This window comes from Oxyura jamaicensis, chromosome 2 (assembly GCF_011077185.1).
Source record: "Oxyura jamaicensis isolate SHBP4307 breed ruddy duck chromosome 2, BPBGC_Ojam_1.0, whole genome shotgun sequence".
Classification (NCBI taxonomy): Eukaryota; Metazoa; Chordata; class Aves; order Anseriformes; family Anatidae; genus Oxyura; species Oxyura jamaicensis.
This window is the reverse complement of record NC_048894.1, coordinates 54,898,008-54,905,774: the sequence shown is the minus strand read 5'-3', so window position 1 is coordinate 54,905,774 and position 7,767 is coordinate 54,898,008. Positions and strand designations below refer to the sequence as shown.

Genomic DNA, 7,767 nt, shown 5'->3' with positions numbered 1-7,767 from the left:
AGGTTGGATCCCAGGAAGCTGCAACAAGAAAAATGAGTAATATTAAAAAGGATTTTGAATCCCTGGGAAGGATGTTGAAGGAATCAGGGGTGCAGGTAGTGTTCTCCTCTGTCCTCCCACTGGGTGACAGGGACCAAGAATGAAGGAGGAGAACGGGGCAAGTGAATGACTGACTGGCTGAGGGGATGGTGTCTGGACCAAGGCTATGGGTATTTTGATCTTGGGCAGTCCTTTGAGAAGCCAGGTATTTAGGCTGCTGACCGACTCCAACTCAGCAAGTGGGGCACAAGTGTGTTGGGGAGTAAGCTTTCTGGGCTGATTACCAGGGCTTTAAACTAGGTTTGATGGGGGAAGGGAGGGGAGCTAGGAGCGACAGAGAAGGGCTGGGGGAAGTTGTCACTGCTGTCACTGTTGAAGATAGTAGGGAGAAACCTCTGAGTTGTCCCATAGGATTGTCCGAGGGCTCCTCAGAGAAGGTAGTGATCCTGATACCCCATCTGGAATCTTCTTCCTGCATCCCCCCAGGGGTGACTGCACCTGCTACTTCCCTAAAGTGCCTGTATACCAATGCATGAAGCATGGGAAATAAACAGGATGAGCTCGAGTTCTGTGTCCGGTCACAGGGCCACGATCTTGTTGCAATCACAGAGACGTGGTGGGACAGCTCACATGACTGTCATGGAGGGCTATGTCCTCTTTAGGAAAGACAGGCTGGGGAAGCGAGGGGATGGGGTTGCCCTTTATGTGAGGGAGCAATTAGAGTGTACCCAGCTCCACCTGGGGGAGGGTGAAGGACAAGTGGAGAGCTTGTGGGTGAGAATTAAGGGGTGGGCTGGTATGGGGGACACTGTTGTGGGGGTCGACTACAGGTCACCAGATTCTGCCTGTCCTCTGTGCTGGCACAGAAGAGGTGTGGTCCTTTCCATGCAAAGCCACACTGTGCTCTCAGAGACACGGATTCCCCAGGCGATCTGAGCATCTGGCAGTTGCTCCAAATGCTGGTGGCCTGGAAAGCAAGGGAAGAGGAACACACACACTTAGAGAGCTGCTATGCTGGCTGAAATCAATGGTGAGAATTAGCAGGAAGGAGATCCCTGACTGCAAAATTAGGTGTGAAAAAAGGTGCCAGGCCGTGGCAGTCTTGTCTACATGCAGCATGCTCGTAATCATTAGACAGGAATGCTCCCAGCCACAGACCCAAGCTCCTGGTGCCACATGTGGCCCTCGGCCAGCTGTGCTAATGGAAGCAGCAACTCGAAATCACAGGTCTGGTGCTCTGTGGGTTCTAGTCATTGAAATAGAAGTGCTTTAACATGGGAATATATCCAACAAGTAGACTCTCTTCTCTAACTTGCAGAATCAGCTAAGCCTCTGTGAGGTCTACTGTCTTAAATCCTGTCTCTTGCTGTGTGTGATCTCCACAGGAAAGCCCTTTCACACCTACCAGTGTTCTAGAAATTATATGTCACAGGAGGATTGTAAGGGGGTTCTGCAGAGAACCCTTTGGTGATACTGAGCCATTGTGACTCCCTGGAACTCTGTCCATCATAAAATGGTTAGTTCTGAATTCTTCTGCACCTACAGTTGTCAAATAAGCCAGTTCTTACTAAGCTGAGCTCCATTAGTGGGCTTCTTGGATTCAGTATTTCTCATCCTCACTTAAAATTCATCTTAGAGATATGTTCTCTATCAATGTGTGTTCCCCCTGACCACAGCTTCATTCCAGTGTCTGTGTTCATGACTATCTGAGGCAATTCTCTCAGTGCATGTCCTGCAAAAAAAGAGTGCTTAAGCTTCCTTCTAACCTTTGCAGTCTGTATGCCTCATCTAAAATGAGCTGCATGGAAGAGTGCAGGAAGAAACAGGCAGAATTGTCACTGCTTTTCCTTAAGGCTGAGATGGAAAACATTTTCCTTTCTCTTGTTCCTTCCAATGGCAGGAAGTAAGATATTTTCCTCTGAGGTCTGTGTAAAAGTTCCTGTGAGTATTAATTTAAATAAAATATATAATTCTGCTTTCTGCTCATAAGATTTTTAATTTTTTTAACAGATCTCAGTAAATCATCCCTCTTTTTCTGTACTGTTCAATTACTTTTGATTACAACAAACAGCACAGTTTAAATGCTTAGAAATACTTTGCCAGCTCTGTCTCCACAAGATGTCAGTGTGGATTCTTAATTCAATTGTACTGTTACTCTCTGCCTTATCACATTGCTGAAAAAAATGGAGACAGGCTTGGACAACTCCTGCATACATTTCTTTTGAAGCTGAATGGGGTTTGCATCATGTACAAATACCATTATTAACCTGGATTTTACTTTTGCCGTTTAAAGGGACTTTGGGATCAGGCTGTTGTCTCTAGTCCTTCCTTATAGGAGGACTGCTACATTTCAGACGTGTCTATTGAACTGCAGAGACCAGTGAAGCTGGTCTGACAGCTGACACTAACAGAGCTGATGGATTTGTTGCTGAGTGTTGTTCTGGAGCAGAAACAGGATGCTAATGGCATGGGGTTGTACGCTAAGATTGCTCAGAAACAATGCTTGTTAGGCTAAAATCATTGCAGTATTAATTGCAGCATAATATATTTTTTTAACCTGAGTTAATAGTTCTGCATTGCCTTGCCTTGCACCATGTGGGCATAGCATGTAGTTGTGTTTAATTGGTTATCTCAGCCTAAGGCATGTTGTTTGGCAATAGGTGTGGCGTATTCATCTTCTGAAACTGTTTAAAGCCTATTTAAGGTTGGTGATTTTGTTTAGGTCATTCACTGTCTCTTGCTGCATACTCATCCCAAAGTGGGGGAAAAAGCCAGCAGAATTTGGTAAGCTTTGAGTGCCCAAATGGTTCTTGCTTACATCCCATTGGATTTCATCTGAGTTGTCAGCTTTCACTGAGGAGGATGCAACCAACCTTAATGCTATGGAAAGGTAGCATTCCATTTTAAGCAAAGTCAGACATAACCTTTTCCAGGGGAAAACACGTTTTCATTATCATTTCTGTTACTTTCAACTGAATGGCTTCAGCATCATTGGTTGATTATGAGGTGGTTAAAGCATCTCAAAGAACTCAGAAGAACATGATGTACTTCATGAGGTTTGGTAAGATTAAGCTAGAATGAAGGTGAAAATGAAGAATGAGTGAAGATGGATGTTCTTACTGACAATTATTTCCTTATTCGATAAGAAAGATCACTTCAACATATATATTTTTTTTCCTCGATACCTCATTTGATAACTTTCCATAACTGTTCTCTAATTTCTCTAATTCTCTCATTTGTACTGAGTGGAGCATAAACTGCAAAGTGGCATGCTTGGCCCATGGTTTCCAAGAGATTTGTGTAAAAGAGATGTAGAAAAAAAAAAGATGTAGATGTAGACCAGTTTTTGCCCTCTTGAGACTACGCAGTGGGCTCTAGTTTTATTTTTTTTTTATTTTTTTACTTTTTTTAGATACTGTTGCTGTTCTGCCATTTCTTGCCAATGGCTTTTCTGCCTCAGTTCTGTCTCTGTACAATGTCTGATCTCCTAATCTAGTATACTTTCCAGAGTACACTTTGTGGGCCTGCCACATCGTATCAGTCTTCTTAATTTATTGTTGTTTGTGGACTCATTCATTCTCCTTCTCTTTCAGAACCTCAGATCCTTGTCACTAGCATCTTCCGTTCTCAGGCATCTTGCCTTATCACTTTTACTCTCACTCCATGGGTTTTTCCACAAGGAGCTTCTTCCTGCCTGTCGTCATACCTAGTGGCCTTCACTCCATCAATTCCCAACATTTAGCCTCTTATTGTCTTTCTCCTACCACCAGTCTTTCTGTACAACACCCTTATTTCTCTGCTAGGATCTGAAATATTTATCTTTCCTTTTGTGGACCTGTCTGGGTACCAATACAGGTGTCTAATTACTTTGCAGTTAGAAACAGCTAGCTCTAGTTTTTTCTAAAGAAGGGTCCAGATTTCTCTCAGTGGTATGACTGTTATATTTTCTTATCCCTAGCACAGTCTTTTCTCCCATCTCTATCTTCCCCCTAATCTTTTCTTATCTCCTGATCTAGTTGTTCCTCTTACTGTTTCAAAATGTAAATTCTGATAGCATACTCTTCTGCCATTCTTCTGCCAGTGTGAAACATCTGTCACACTGCAGAAATTACAGAGACTCCTTCTAAGGTGTGTTACCAGCAGTAGGCCAAGGATGAATCCTAATATTTTTTTTTTTTTTCCTTGAGCAGCACTGTATGTAGTAGATGAACCACAGTACCATTAGTGGTGGTAAGCAAGACAGACTAGAGGAACTACAACTTTTAAGAAATGTTATAAAGTCCTTTTTCTAATCCATCATAAACAGCTTGATGAATATTTTTCTCATTGATGATAAATTACATTGAAAATGCTCTTCCATCCTGAGAAAAGTACTCTGTTTTAAGATAGGAGAGAATCCCACATGCCACAACAGAATCTTAGTACAGAATGAGAAATCACAGCAGAAAATTTCTGGGGCAAGAATTAGAACTGGAGATTTTTGGTTCAGAATGTATTAAAATCCCAGAAAGTAAAGAGCTAACTTTAGAATTCTTTGCACCGAGTTTCCAGAGGAATAGTGTTATATAGTTTTATGCTTTATTTATGCAATTGCATATTTTACAAAAGTGAACAGCTGGATGCTATTGCTCTTGGTTTCTGACAGATGCCAAATGAGGTCAGTTACAGAGTTTGAGCTGATTCATGTGGGGTGAATGCTAGAACTAAGACCTCTCTACAGAGCACTTAGATTAAAGGGCCATATGCAACTTTAAGAGGATTTTATCCTCTTTGCAGTAGGAGCTGCTGTCTTCATTGTCCATAGTTCAGGCTAGCAGTGCGATTAATGTGGCAAGAAAAATGTGAAAATGGTGTCCTGGTGGTTGCATACTTTTTTTTTTTTTTTTTGGTGGTGGTGGTTGTTTGTTTGTTTGTTATTTTTATTTTTGTATTGTTTTATTTTTTACCTATATATGCAGAATTGACTGAGTTCAGATTTTGGGAGTTACTGAAATCAAACTTGTGACAGAAAAATCTCCAGTAAGACCTTTGCAAGCGTTCACACAAATGCAAATTTTGTCCTTCTAGTACTTATTTTTTAGTCCTAGAATCTCTTTTGTTTTGAAGAGAAGGGGAAAGTTTAAGAGAGGAGAGATTATTTTGGTATATGGTCTTTTTCTGTCAGTGTCTATATATTATTAAAAGAAATATTTCCTTTAAACATTCTTTTGTTTTGCTGGATGACTCCAGCCAAAATGAGATAATTCCAATAATAAATGCTGGAAGCTGAGCCCTTGGGGTCCATACCAGCAATGACTGAAAATCTTTTTCTTCTCTCTGGAAAACTGTGGCCAATATTCCCCATTTATACAGAAATGTTTTGGGAGAGAGACTCAAGTGATTTCTTACTAGTTTTTCTTTCTCTGACAGGAGAAATGGAAGAAAATGCTCAAGGTGTGGTTACCAGTTAATCCACAGAATTAACTGGAGAAAGAATTGTTTTTATTGTTGCACTTAAGATCTTCTTCCCTGTTGTAGTCTCCAGACTGTACTGAGTAGCACAGAGTCAGGGGTGTCAGATCAAATGCTATTTTCTGTAATCTTGAACATTAACAGTGTTTTTCAATATCCTAACTCAGGAAGGAGGATCTTGGAAGATGCCTGTCTCTTCTACTGAAAGGCATGACCTGGGTTAATTCCACTGAATGAGTATGCTTAAATTATTTGTGGGTTGCTGAACAAACTGCACCACAAACTCTGAACCAAAGACATAAAAGGATAGAAAACACATATCAATGTCTAATGGCACGTCTGTTTCATCCTTCTCTACTTCTGTTCATAGCTCCTCTTCACTGAATGCACATTGGAATCTCTCTGAAGCACACAGACTGTGACCATCAAAATCATGTCTGTACCATTCATCTGCTGGCCAAACTTGGGCAAATCATTTCTTTATGCCTCAGTCTGTAAACAAAGACAACAGTTCTGTCTTTCCCTTGTTTTGTGCCAAGAGAGAAGAAACAACAGTACAACAGATGCTGTCATTGCTGTTATCCTGGTAAGATCAACATGCACCATTTGTTATGCAGAAGAATCTTCTTGTTGTCTAAGATGGTTTATATAATCTGTCCTGTTAATCTTTATAACATTACAGTTTCTCCTGATCTAATATGGCTCAAGATGTCTTTCAGAGCTTGAAAAAGTTGGTGGAACAGCGATAATTTTGGCGGTGAGAGCTGGAGAAGTCCTGCTTCAGTAGTCCACTATAATTTCTTTGAAAACAACCACATCTGAATGTCTAAAAATGTGCTAGCTGAACCAGGCTCTCAACAGCTTGAGATGCTTGTAATTCTATTTACAGCAAGCTATCCCATAGAGTCCTTAACTGTGTTACTGAATAAGCAAGATATAAAGCTGGATGTAGGGAGTGAAGCTTATATTTCTTATTGCATTCTCTGATAAAATACTGGTGTTCTTGAAGTGTACATAGTGTGGTACTGAGAAAGTCTGCAACAGTGGCTGTGTCTGTATAGGCAGTCTTTAGGTTTTCAAATTTTCTCTTAATTTCTTATTCTAACACATATTCATATTAATGAATAATTTATTCTCTGGCATAAGCCAGTAGCAACTTCTGAGGAGTTATGGGAAAAGTAGCTGTCTGAATGAAACAAATACAAAGAGAACAATTTGTTACAGAAAATGTATATATTTGTGTTTGTTGGTGGCAAATATGACCGAAATTTCAATTTTTAGCATCTGCTCATTCCTGTAAATGTTGCTGTGAAAGTACATCTATTTGTCATTCAGCACAAAATCAGAACATCTTTTCTTGATTGGTATAGGCCATTAATTATTAGCAGAGAAGTTTGAGAAATGGATTAGGCAGTAGTTCCAAGAAAGTTTGGTTTGCCTTTGAATACTATTTGGCTAAACATGACATTCACTTTATAAGGCTTGTGGGCAAAGCTTGTCTATTCTTATCATTGTCTTTACTCAAGTTTTGCTTTCTCATGCTATTTGTGTTTCATTGCTCTCATTTAATGCCATTCTGCTACATCACCTAATGACATAGACTAGCAACATGGCAAAAGAACTTTCTTATCTAATTTAATCAAACTGCATTAGGGTTCTGGTTGCAAATATCTTAATGGTTGTGGAGAAAGAGGTCTGAGAAATCCTCATAGGGGCTGAGTAATCAAACATAATTATTAATTAGTGGAAGTCTGCCTTTGTAGCATAAATCTTTGTGTGTATAATTTCAAAGTACATTGCACATAATCATGTTCAGGGTCATGTCCATTTCAAAGAATTTTATTTTTTTAATATACAGAGAAGAAAGACAGTAAGCTCTTTCAATAAGAACATAAAATACACGGCAGCTGCTCTACCAAAACATATTTCATTGAAACAGAGCTATTTTCTGTGAACTGGATGCAGGGGGAAGTCTATAGAGATAACTAGACATATTGTCATTGCTGTGAATGCATATCTGCAATTGCCTGTTCCCTGCTCTATATATTTTTCACATTTCAAAGAAGATTATACAGTCAAGGGCAGATAATGTCCAAAGTACAATCATGGTATGACTCTATTGATTATGGAGACTTCAGGTTGCGAATAAGTTTGATGAAAACTGTAGCTGAAATGGAGGATAGGGGACCATGTTAGATTAGATATGCTGTTTGCTTTCCTGCTATTTCAGAAAGCCTGACTCCCCACAAGCAAGTTAATTTACTTCACCAGGGAAAT

General features: G+C 40.0%; 1 long non-coding RNA gene across 1 annotated transcript in view; it reads right to left on the bottom strand.

The window, feature by feature from the left end:
* Positions 1 to 257: 257 nt before the first annotated feature.
* LOC118162423 overlaps positions 258 to 7,767 on the bottom strand; it is a 19,538-nt gene continuing 12,028 nt past the window's right edge. Inside the window, exons 2-3 of the long non-coding RNA XR_004748444.1 lie at positions 3,013 to 3,019; positions 258 to 408 (exon numbers count right to left, since the gene is read on the bottom strand). This is a non-coding gene — a long non-coding RNA (uncharacterized LOC118162423). The remainder of the gene's footprint in view (positions 409 to 3,012; positions 3,020 to 7,767) is intronic.